General features: G+C 39.4%; 1 protein-coding gene across 8 annotated transcripts in view; it reads right to left on the bottom strand.

The window, feature by feature from the left end:
- The window catches only part of TNR (tenascin R), a 418,193-nt gene that overhangs the window by 17,692 nt on the left and 387,125 nt on the right, over positions 1–13,376 (bottom strand). The window lies entirely within an intron of this gene.

Here is a 13,376-nt window from a genome sequence, read left to right as displayed (position 1 = left end):
CCTCGGAGGAACCCCATGGTCTGTGTTCTCTGCCCAGATCTCTGTGGCTGGGTGGATAAATACTATAGGTTGAATCTCTGTCTCTCCCCCACTTGCCCCCTTTCCTCCTCTTTCCCTTTCCCAGTAGGTATGTCTTGAGTGGGCTGGTTCCAAGAATTAGATTGAGTGTGGCAGGAAGGAGAGGGGATAAGAGATTGTATTTAGCCTTGAGTCTAAGCTTTGTGTTCTAGTTTTTATTGTTTTGTTCTGCTTTGGGGGTTATTGGACTTTGGCTTAGCTGATAATAAAGAACACACTGGTTCCTGCTCTGCTGTATTCAGTGTGAATGTACTGGGGCTTCATACATTTTAGGAGACTGTCAGGGCAAATTTCAGGCATTCCTAGCTCTCTGGATGTCATACCATTTAATATTATCAGAAACTCGCCTCTAACCCCAACATACATCAGCTCAGTAATTTTTCCCAAAGCAAAAATCTTAAGACCAAGAGCAAAACTGGAAGGTTTTTCTTCCTTGTGGTGCAATAATTGGAGCCTAGACTGACGAAGAAACTTTTGTTTAATTTTTTTTTTTTTTTTTTTTTAGCACAGGCTGTGGTGATTACTAAGTTAAGAGAAAAGCCACAAGGAGTGCTTGGTACACTGAAACATGGTTAAGTGTTTCTAGATGTAATTGTGAGATCAACAGGACCATGGTGTTCACCGGAAGAATGGCTCAGAAATTGGCTTGTTCTGGGCAGTGGAGGCTGAATGCTGAGTGGAGTGGAGCAAGCTACATGACAGGCAGTGCAGTCGGGGGACCACCGCTGCTGGGACAGCCTTCCTGTGTCCTGGCCCTGCCCCTTACTTGTTTTGGATTCTTGGGTGTTCCTTTAAAATGATCAGCTTTAATGGCCCTGGCAAGTGTCTGTCCACTTTTCTGACCTCAGCATCAGGTCTGAAGCCACGATGTCAGCATTTGTCTCTGAAAACAGCCTCAGCAAGTTTCTCTGTAAGCGCAGAACACAGTGTTGCTCCATAGAAGTGCAGGCAGCCACCTCTGGCTATCAGCACTTAGATTTGTTTTTCCCAGAAGCTTGTTTGTGGTTGACTCTCCCTTGTTAGAATCAATGGCCCACATCTGCAGAGTAGCTGACTAGACTGTCAGGGGCAGCCTGAGTCTGCCGACAGGGCAAGGTTACCTGCTCAGCCCACATGGGGTGAGCCACTTGGCCTCCTCACAGCGTCTCCCAGTATATTTACCTGTTTGCACTCTTACCAATTCAACAAATATATAACAGAGTGTCTGTTGGGGTTCTAAATCCTGGGCTAAAAGATGGGAATGTAAAGAAGGAAAAGACACAGTCACAACCTTTCAGGCTGCTCATGCTGTGGTGGGAGAAACAAATATAACCTTGAGCTCTAAATGCTCTGGGAAAGAGATACACATTGCGGGCTGCCAAAACTTGGATGTGGGTGTGCAACGATGCCTGGCTGGCAAGGATGGGGTGAGCAGTAGGGGCCTGGGATAGGACAGGGGGTGACAACTGCTAATCAGAAAGTGACCTTAGGAACTGACCTAGATGCTGGCCACAAATTGGTGGAGAAGGGTGTTCCAGGCCTGTGCAAAAGTGTGGCTCCTTTGGGAAGTTGAAGGTTTAGCAGGAGACAGAGCAAGAATCGGGTGGGATGGAAGAGAGAGAGCCCTGGGGAGGTAAGCAGGGATGGGATCATGTCATTCATGGAGGCAATTGGAGAAAGAGTCTTTTGGTGGACTTTAAGCTCAACTTGTTAGAACATTCTCACTGCAGTGTGGAGAATGAATTAGATGGGGGTGAGCCTGGAGGCAGGACCCCATTCAGGATATAGTAGTGGGAACCCAGGAGGGGAGTGACAATAGCCTTTAAAGAAGTAATAGAGTGAGTGGAGAATTAACTGAACAAGGCAGCTTTGATGTGTTCACCCTAAACAGAGCTCTGGAAGAAGGTCCTCAGGTTCTGCAGACCACCTGCCTTCTGCCCAAGGGCAAGTGCAACAGACATCCAAATCTTCCCTTCACAAGTCAGCTAAAAGCATCCTAGTACTAGAGGAATGTTCTGACATCACTTGTCTTGTTATTCCGTGGATCCACTTATATCAGAAGATCCAATTTCATGGCAGATTAGGTTGGTCACAGACTGGCAGTTGCCAGCCTGGCCCCTCTCTGTGGCTCTTGATTCAACATGGCAAGGGAGGGCTGGGTCCTGATGACACTTTCTACTGATTTCCCTGATGCCATTCTGGTCACACCTGCATTCATTCTCTGCACTTTAGCCAGAGTGACCTTTTTATAATGTGAATGTGATCTGATTTCATCTTATGTCTTACTTGCCAAAAACCCTTCTTTATTGCAATTAGAATAAAATCCATAATCCCTACCATGGCCTACAAAGCTCTGTACACTCCATCTCTGTCCTGCACTCCTTCCCGCTTTCACTCTTCTTCAGCCTCATTGGCTTTCTTTTAACAGATGGAAAAGACCAAACTTACTCCTCTCTCAGGGTATAGTGATTACTCCTCCCTAGGCCTGGAATGCTCTTCTTTGTGGATTCACTCTCATTATTCAAGTCTTGCCTCACATGTCTCAGTTAAAGAGACGCCTGTCCTGACCACCGTAGTTGAGACCAGGGTCTGGGATCGGTGGAGGAAGTGGCAAGTGATAATCGGGAAAGACTTCCTACTACAGGTGCTGTCCTAGAAGTCAGTTCTTTACACTGTCCCTATTCCATTACTCTGTTTATTTATTTACTCAGTTTTTGGTCAATTCCCATTGCCTCATCCCCTTGAATGTAAGTTCCATGAGAGTCTAATCATCTGGCTCTTACCTTATTCATCACTGAGCACTTAGAACAGTGTCTAACCTAAAGTAGGTGCTCAATCAGTGTTTGTTAAATGTATGATGCCATGTGAGCACTATATCCTATCCCTCCCCTATGGTTACGAAAAGGAAAATTAAAATTAGATTTTCTGAAAACATTTGGGACAACACAGTTTAAAATAGGCCAGAGCAGCTTCTGTATATAGTAATATGTAAGGTTCTGCTGTAACATTCACGATGTCACCTTCGACCCGTGGTGTTACTGGAAGGCAGGCCTCAAGTGCCAGATGTCCAGGTTTTTGGCGTTTTTGAACAAAGAATTGGGCAAGACACACAAAGTAACACAGGAATGAAACACAGGAATGAAGCAGAGAAGGCAGGGATTTATTAAAGCAAGAAAGCACTCCACAAGGTGAGAGTGCACCTGGGCAAGCAGCTCAAGGGCTTGGTTACAAAATTTCCTGGGTGTTAAGTACTCCTTTTGATATCTCTATCAGCTACTCCTTATCTGAATGAAGGTTTTGGCCTGTGGCTAATTAAAGGCTGGGGTGAATTAAATGCAGATGAAGGGGTGACTGGTGCTTAGGGTGGCCAATCCAGGACACTTTCCCTTTCCATCTGAGATGTGGTGGATGGGGGAGGGTTGTAGGGAGAGCAGGCTTTGAACCTTTGTTACTAGGCGTGGGGAGATGGGGTTTTTTCTTTTGGTTTAACTTTAGAAAGTTGATGACCTTAGGGTACCTGCCTTCATACTCAGGTGTTTTCCTTTTGATCCAGCTTTGAGAAGTCAGCATGAATTGGTCTTACATTCCCTGCCTCTAGACCCTATTCTCCTGCCTCAATAGTAGGTTGTATTATTGCTTGGCAAGATTCACTGCCTCCCTGTAGGGGATCACATGTCCCTGTCCTATTGAACAGTACAAACAATTCTATGGAAATCAATTCAGTCACTTAGATGACGTGGACTAATTTCTTGAAAATCACCACATCCCCAAAGTTGTGGAAGATAAAATGAAAAGATAACCTGAATAGTATGAAACTATTTTTAAAAATAGAATTTGTGGGTAAAATTTCTAGAAAAAGAATTTCCAGGCCTAGGTAGCTTCACTGTGAATTCTACCAAGAATTTAAAGAATAAATATCATCAATTTTATACACTCTTTTCCAGGAAATAGAACAAGAGGGAACATTGCACAACTCATTCATCGCAGCAGCATTAGTCTGATAAAAACAAACAAACAAAAGAAACAAAACAAACAAACAAAACAAACAAACAAGACCAGCCTGGCCAACATGGTGAAACCCTGTCTCTACTAAAAATACAAAAAATTAGCTGGGCATAGTGACAGGTGCCTGTGATCCCAGCTATTCGAGAGGCTGAGGCAGGAGAATCTCTTGAACCCTGGAGATGGAGGTTGCAGTGAGCCAAGATCGTGCCACTGCACTCCAGCCCCAGTGACAGAGTGAGACTCTGTCAAAAAACAAAAAACAAACAAAAAAACACAAAAAACAAACAAACAACAAAACAAAACAAAACAAAACCCCACAAAACCAAACACCACCAAATAAAGGGAGAGGAAGGCTTGGAAGAAAGTTTTGAAAAAGTCTGTTTTGTTTGTCTTTCATATTGCCATGGAGTAATCACTGCCTACCCTTCACATGTCTGTGGCCTTTTTCTAATACCTGCACTACCAGGCAGAGGAGCTGATAACCCCAAAGGAACATGAGCTCACAGATCAGAATATCCATTCACTGAAGAGTAAGACTACTGTGAAAGAAAGACCACAACCATTATGAGATTGATCATCTGGTACAGAATTATTAGAACAGAATTTAAATTAAGCACAATAACTTTATTTAAGGAGGTAAGTAAGTAAATTAACAATATGAAACAGGATTTTAAAAAAATCGAATAAATAAAAATTAATATATTAACAGTTTAAAGTAAGAATACAGCAGATAGGGTGAATAAGGGATTTAAATAAGCTAAAAAATAAGCAAGTGAATTGGAAGTTCTGATTAAGGAACTCTTTGAGAACATAAAAAGAAAGAATAAAGAGAAAGAAAACGTTAAAAAAGCTCAGGCATTTAGAGGATAGACTATGTATTTCAACATCTAGCTAACAGAAGTCCTAAAAAGAAAAATAAAAAAGGAGAAAGTGCTTAAATAAATAATGAAGATAAATGTCTTAGAATTAAAGATGAAACAGATCAGATTTAAAAAGTGTATAGACTGTGAAACTGGAGATAAAAAGATAAATGAACTTCAAGACATATAATGAAGTGTAAGAGTTGCAAAAAGAAAGAAACACTGTTTTTAAAGCTTCTACAAAGAAAAAGTAGACCATCTACAGAAGAACAAGAAGCAGATTAACATTCGACTTCTCAATGGCAACACTACATTTGAGAAGACAATGGAAAAAATTTTTAAATATGATGGGAGCAAATATTTTTAGGTAGTATTTTATATCTGATCAAATTACAATTTAAATGTATGAAAAAAATACAAAAGTTCCTCGGGCATATGAAATTGGGGAAGGTTTGCCTTACAAAATCCATTATTGAAAATTTAGAGAACACAAATAAGAGTGACAAGTTCTAGAGACGTGAAAAGTAAGAATGATTAACTACTTGGAAAAACTTTATTTATATTGTCTTAAATAAAGGGCTATAATTAACAGAGAGAAAAGAGAAAGCCTATCCATTAGAATCCAGAGCCAAAACCTAGACAGGGCTTGTTTGTGGGGAGGTGAAGCAGGTAGGGAGGAAAGAGTCCAGAGGGATTTGAGAGGGTGCTCAAGTACTTGGATTGTTACACAAAGATGCCATATTGACACATTTAAGAAAGGAGGAGGGATAAACAAACATAACTATGGATCTGAAATCTAAAGTCTCGTTCTTTGAAAATATTAATAAAATAAATATATCACTGGGAAGACTGATTGAGAAGTAAAGACACAGAATATGAAAAAAATGAAAAAGGAAAAATAGCTACAGATGCGGTAGAGATTAAAAAAAAAACAATGAAAAGTCTTTTGAAGAATTTTATGCTACTAAATTCTGGAACTCAGATGAAATGAATACATTTCCAAAAATTTATAAAGGGTCAAAACTGGTAAAAGAAGAAAGAAAGAGCATGGATGGATAATTAATTTTAAAAACTTAGACGTGGTAGTCAAATGTTTCCCATTCCAAAAACAAAGAAACAGAAAGACACAAACAAAACAACAATAACGTGCCCAGGTGGTTTTAGTGATGAGTTCTGTCCTGAACAAGTTATTCCACAAAAGAAAAAAAGAAAAAATAAATAAACAAAAAAGAAAAAAGAGTGAAAGATGAAGCTGTCTAGCTCTTTTTTTGTTTCTTTTTAAAGTGAGATTAGTGAACATGGATTTCAAAACCCAGTAAAGAGGTATACACAAGAAAAAAAATACATAGGCCAGTTTCACTTATGACTGTAGATGTGAAAAGTCTAAACGGATAGTAGCTAACCATATATAACAGTGCATTAACAAATCATATTCAGGTGAGATTTCTCTAAGGATTGTAATTAATATATCAAGAAAGAATCTATTAATATAACTCACTTCATTAGTATACTAACCGATAAAGTCATATAATAAATTAAACAGGTATTATAAAAACCATTTGATAAAGTTTAACAACAAAGCTTATTACAAAAACTCTTGACTTAGAAGAAAATTCTATACCTTGAGAAATGTTTTAAAACTCAAATCTAAACAAACACTCTGTGTTTATTTAAGGTTAGCCAATTATATATTTTCTTTATTTTAGAAAAAATTAAATAGGTTTTTTTGTTTGTTTTATTTTTTGTTGTTGTTTTGTTTTATTTTATTTTATTTTATTTTATTTTGAGACAGGGTCTTGCTTTGTTGCTCAGGCTGGAGTGCAGTGATGCCATCTTGGCTCACAACAGCCTCCGCCTCCCAGGGTCAAGCGATTCTCTTGTCTCAGCCTCCTGAGTACCTGGAATTACAGGTGTGCACCACCACGCCCAGCTAACTTATGTATCTTTAGTAGAGACAGGTTTCATCATGTTGCCCAGGCTATTCTCGACCACCTGACCTCAAGTGATCTGTCTGTTTCCAAAGTGCTGGGATTATAGGTGTGAGTCACTGCGCCTGGCCTAAATAGGCTTTTTTTTTTTTTAAATTTAATTTTAATTTTTATCAAAAGGAAATTTAAAAAGGAAGATTTAGCAAAGATTATGCAATATGATAATGCTTTAGTTACATTCCTTTTGAGAATGCAACTAAAGTCAAAGTACCTAATATTGCTGTCACTATTTAACGTAGTTCAGGAGGTCCTAGGTAATGTGATAAGAAAAGAAAAATAAGAGTTATATAGAATCAATAAGATAGAATCAATAAGAGAATTCAGCAGGATTGCTAGATACTGGATTGATATAAAAAAGTAATGGTATTTTTCTACATTGGTAATAACCAACTAGAAAATATATATTTTTAAATTAGATAAAAATTATCAGCAATAAAAAATAAAACATTCAGAAATTAGCCAAGAACATATAGAATGTTTGTTATGAATATAAAGGAAAAACTTACAACGCTATTAAAAATAAGGATGATTTGAACAAATGAAAATGCATTATAGGACTTGAGAAGGGATGACTGTAGTATTACAAAGATGTCAGTTCTCCCCAAATTAATTTATAAATTCATTGTAATTTCAATCTAAATTCAAGTTAAAAATTTTGAGGGGGAGACTTGATAAACTTGATAAACTAAACTTGTTAAACTATGATGCCTTTGGAAAAATAAAGGTCACCAATTAGGTAAGTCAACCTCAAAAAAGAAAACTAAGGAAACTTATTTTACCATATATTAATAAATTAAGCTATGGTTATAAAAACACAGTGTGGTATTTGCAAAAGAATGGAAAAATAGACCTGAGAGTAGAACAGGGAGTTCAGAGGTCAAAGAGAGATCCATGTACATATGGGAACTTAATATACAGTGAACCGCAAACCAATACAGAACAGATGGATTATTCAATAAATGATGTTAGGAGAACTGGTTCACTGTAGAAAGAAAAATGAAACTGTATCCTCAACTAATACCAGTATAAAATAGACTAAATATAAAGAAATAAATCTAGAAAGTTAATAGCAGAACATATTGAAGAAAACCTTTTGGCTTACATGCAGAGAAAGACTTCTTAAGAAAGGTTTTAAAAGCTCAAATAGTAATAGCTAATATTTAGTACAGGAACCTGGAAGAAAATTGACAAACTATATGAGCAGGCAATTTAGAAGAAAACAACACTCAAACGACTAATAAACATATGAAGAGATGTTTAAACTCAAACTAATTATTAAAGACATTCAACTAAAAAATGAGATATCAATTATCTCTATCAGATTATCAAAAATGACAAAGCCGAGCCATGTCAAGGCATTTGGAATGATACATGTCATTAGGAAATAGGAGCTTTTGTGCACTGTTGGAGGGGGTGTAGACTAGTACAGCCATGTGGGAGAGCAGTACATATTTAAACTATGTAAACACATCCCCTGTGACCCAGCAATTCCTCTTCTGGGCATATATTCCAGAAGGCATTGCCTTAGTGATATATAAGTGGACATGTACAAAGTATTTACTGCAGCACCATTTGTGGTGGTGGAAGGTTGGAGACAATCTGATGTCCATTTTCAGGTGAATGGAGAGGTAAAATAAGATGGGTGCCCACCATGCAGTATTTTGCAACAGTTGGAAGCAAAAGACTATATAGATGCATGACAACACGGATGGGTCTGAAAAACAGTGCTGAGCAAATCTATGAGAATAGGGAATGAATTATGTAACCCAATACTGTTAAAACATATTTAAAATATTTATACTCAAAGTAATTTTACAGTAACATATTTTTCAAAAATACAACAAAAGGACACAAATTTAATGTATCAGAATGCTTGCTATGGAAGGTGGAAGAAGAGGGTAAAAGGAAATAAATGAGTAATTACAAACTGGGACCTTGTTGGAGATTGACATGGGTGCTATGTGATAAACTGTGCAGTGTGATTAATTGAAACCTCTGATCTGACACCTATCCTTCTATTAATTTTGGACATGCATGGAAATGGTTTGTTCAAATGGGATAATTAGTGCCCTACTTCCTTCTCCACAGCCAGGTCCCAAAGAAAGAAGGTAGACTTCTCCTTTTAGGGGTTTGTTTGTCTTAATAAAGCAAGAACTCAAGCTGTTTCTAAACAGTGGAGCAGAGAGAAGCCCCATCACCTCTCCACTTTGGTGAAAAGGATTTGTGGCATATCTGAGGATAGACAGCTGTGGATAGTGATCATGAGGCTTTCCTTTCTAACTAGAATGTCTATCTGATAAGTATGTGAGTTTCCATGATCTGCCATCTATTGTTTCAGAGTGTGTGTTTGCCAATCTTCATTAATTTTCACAACCTGAAAAGCTGAAGCTTGTGTTAGACTCCAAAGTTTTCTTAAAAAGCTCCACAGAACAGCTCAGCCTGGATGTGGGAGGGCAGGAATTGGAGCAAAGGTAATAAAAGAAAACATTTTATTACCCACCTCTGGGTACCTCTGCAAATGATTGTCTTCACTTAACCTCAAGGTCAAGACAACCTATTTTATAGTGCTCACTGTCTCTTAGGGCAAGCTTTAGCGAGAACTTTGTTTGCTTTTTATAGTATTAAAAGAGACAACGACACTGCCTCTCAGACAATCATTTCACCAAGTCCTGGCTGCTCTGTGGGGAATATTTGTTTCCTCATTTATATTCATATCTCTAAAAGACAAGTAGACCTTGGATGAAATTTCAGGCGACAGTAAATTATAAATAATGTATCCATGTTTTCTTCTCTTCCATACTACTTGTATTTAATTCCCTCCAGAGTCCTGTGCAAACACCAGAGACAAGAGGACGGGAAGCCATTAACATGATGGAAAGAATGAAATGGACTTATGTTATGTGGCAGAAACACAACAAGGGAAGACATCTTGATCAAAGGAGGTTTTTGAGGGTTTGTGAGTGCCAGTTCTTTTCTTCTCTTTTTTGGTTTTATTATTATTTTTTGACATCTTAACTCTTTTCCAGGCCATCAGGTAGGCATCTTGCTTACAATGAACCTCTTATGGTCCACTCAGGACAAGGTGAGGGTTTATCAGTGGATAGAGGCAGCTTTGGGGCCAAACTTTAAGCTCTGTTGTTTCATCAGAGAAGGCATAGATAACACTCAGAATGATGAGCTGAGATCAACCCATCCTAAGAGTAGGATACTGCTAAGTATCCTACCTAACTCAGGTACTGTCAGTGAAGTTGGAAAGGATGCTAACTGATAAAAAGAAATTAGCCTCTAAATCCATTAGTCCTGGCTTGCGATCACCTGGGAGGCTTCTAGTGTTTCTCAGACTTCTTGCTCAGCAAGAGTAGTTCATGCCTGTGGGGTCCTGACTGGCAGCACTCCAGTCTTGCATGTAAGTGAAGATACACTGCTCTTCAATTTTGCTTTTCCTTATTGGCAATGTCCCCATTCCCACCCCACCAAGTTTGGAAGCTGATACCCTTGTATTCTCTTCCTCCTTAATAAAATTTGCCCTTGGGCAGGAGTAGAAAACTTTGGGATAGAGAGGTGGCACAGGCAATAAGAGCCCATTAATATTAACATGCAAATGACTCTGTAGCCTAGTGGAATTTATTCAGGGAAATTTGCATTGAGGTGGCTGACAGAGCCTGAAGTTAGAGGGAATTTGGGCATCGTACTCTTGAAGGCTATACCTCTTTGCCTGCGCTATCCCTACAAGGGGTATTAAAAATTGCCTTAGGCTTTGTTTTATCAGAGACCCCTCTTCTCTGCTCGGCAGCTGAGATTTGACTATTCAATTTAACCACTATCTATTATGTCTGGAATGTGCCAGGCATCGTGCAAGGTACTTTCACATGCATTATTTCTGCCCAAGAATCTTTCATTCTGAAACCAGTCATTTCAGTGGGTTCCGATAAATCTCCAAGACAAACCAGCAGAATTTGGTATGCCTCAGCGACTTACATTTAAATTTGAGCTTTCCAGTAAAACTGCAAAAGCTTCCAAACACAGACATATCTTTGCCATGTAACACAGAAGTAATAATATAAACTACATGGAGCTGCTCAGTCAGTAGCTACACTCACTGCATAGGAAATTGGGCTTTTTTGTTTTCCCCTTTCTGAGTTGGTATTGGTCATGCCCCAAGAGCCTGGTGTCAACTGGAGTCTTGTAAAAACAAATAAACAGCCTAAATACATCCTGCTGGTCCCCTGAACTGTCCACCAAACAAAGTCATTATTCTGCCTCCTCTCCCGACTTCCATGTGTGTTGTTAATCTTCTGCTTATTTGATCCTACTGAGGCCCCAGCTGGATTTGGGATCCCAGATCCAAAAAATTGCCCATCCCTTGGCGCAGCTGCATCTAAGAGAGGGCAGTGAGGGGCACAGAAGCTGGTTTACTTTTACAGCCCAGGTGGGTCTGGAGCGAGGCACAGCTGTAAAATGCCACAGAGACTTCCGGCACATTGTCACACTGCTCACAACTGCTAGCTGTGGCATCACCAGGATGGGAATTAAAAGCCCATACTACACTGAGCAAACATTGGAACCCATGCATTTTGGGGATAAAATGATTAATTTAGACCTAATAAATATGCAAATTGGGAGCTCAGTTTAAGTGTCTGTCATCTGTGTCCTTTTTATAGAAAAGAAATTCTTAATTCAATGGAAAGCTCCAACCCGTGGGTCTTTAAGTGGTAGTGTGGAAAAGAGGACCATGGAGGCCTCTTTAATTAACCTGAGAATGTGCAGGGAAGGGCTTAACAAGAAGAGGGTAACACCTTAGTTCTGAGATCAGACATCTTTGAAAGAGCATGGAGGGGGAGCATAATTGACTCCAGCCCCATAAAAGAGATCAAGCGTCTTCTAAATTCCACTTGGTAAAGATACATTTTGGATTCATGTCTTGTTTGTGTGCCCAAGGTTTATTATTATTTTTTTAATTAAAACATGTGTTTTTCTGATTAATGTTCTCATTGAAGATACTTTGTGATATACTGAAAGGTGTAAAAAAAAGAAGGAAGAAAAGGACTCGTTCACAATCTCAGCACTCTATGGAACCACTGAGGACATTTTGTCATGTCTGATCAGTGTCTTGCTTTGTCATTTAGAACAAGTGCAGTGGGGGAGACACCTGGTGGGGCTGGGGGACTTTCTCTCACCTTTCTGGGGATGGAGGAAGAGGCTCTGGGGCATGGACAGGAATCCAGTCATTCTGGTGCTCTGACATGGCAGGCAGAATGTGGCTGAGTATATGGGACATGTTCAGGTTTGCTTCACATGTATGCACACCCATACCCCCATAATGTGGGGCAGGAAGAGAATTCAAAGTCGGGGCTTGGCAGCCTTACATCATGGACTGTAGAGAGGCACAGTGGGAGGTGGTAGAGAGAAACATTAATAGCACAGACCCCAGAGCTGAAACATCTGGGGTCAAATTCCAGCTCCCCTACTTAAGAGCTATGGGATCTTGGGTGAGTTACTTCACCTCTCTGGGGCCCAGTTTCTTCATTTGTGAAAAATAGAGATGGTAGTACACACCACGTAGGCTGTTGTGAGGATTACATTAGATAATACATGTAATGCAGTTAAACAGTACTTGGCAAGTAACTCTCAAAAGTCAGGTATTAGGTTATTTCCTGTTATAGACATTAGGACTTTTTTTTTTTTTTTTTTTTTTTTTTAAATCCTTTAGCAGCGTTTTTCAAGTATCTTCTGCTGACTTAAGGAGGGAATGCAGCCAGAACAGCTGCATTTAGAAGTAGAAGACCTGGGTTCAAGTTCTGACTCAGCTACTTACTAGCCATGTAAGTCTTTGGCTTCCATGAACCTCAGTTTCATCATCTGTAGAATGGGGATCATAGGCCTTCCTGACCACTTGTTATATAAGAACTGAGTGAGACCATAGGAATGTAAAAGTGCTTTGTGTGTGGAGAAGAGCTGCAGGTTTAATGTTGAGGGTTTACTACTGCTGCTTTTACTAAGTGAGTCTCTGATTACATGTAGCAGAGGAAGGAGGAAGAGAAAGATAAACTTTGCTGGAAAAACACTTGCAGAAAATCTGAACTAGGAGGAACCTGATGTTTTTTATTTTTATTTATTTATTTATTTTTGAGATGGAGTCTCACTTTTTCACCCAGGCTGGAGTACAGTGGCATGATCGTGGCTCACTGCAACCTCTGCTTCCTGGGTTCAAGTGATTCTCTTGCCTCAGCCTCCAGAATAGCTGGGATTACAGGTGCACACCACCATGCCCAACTAATTTTTGTATTTTCAGTAGAGACGGGGTTTTATCATGTTGGCCAGGCTGGTCTCAAACTCCTGACCTCAGATAATTCGGCTGCCTAGGTTCCCGAAGTGCTGGGATTACAGGTGTGAGTCACCACGTCCAGCCAGAACCTGATGTCTTTACTTGGTGCATTTAATTGGTCTGGGTGGACCAGGGAGTTGT

Source organism: Papio anubis, chromosome 1 (assembly GCF_008728515.1).
Source record: "Papio anubis isolate 15944 chromosome 1, Panubis1.0, whole genome shotgun sequence".
NCBI classification, from domain to species: domain Eukaryota; kingdom Metazoa; phylum Chordata; class Mammalia; order Primates; family Cercopithecidae; genus Papio; species Papio anubis.
The sequence above is the reverse complement of the archived record's forward strand: the minus strand, read 5'-3'. Positions and strand labels throughout refer to the sequence as shown.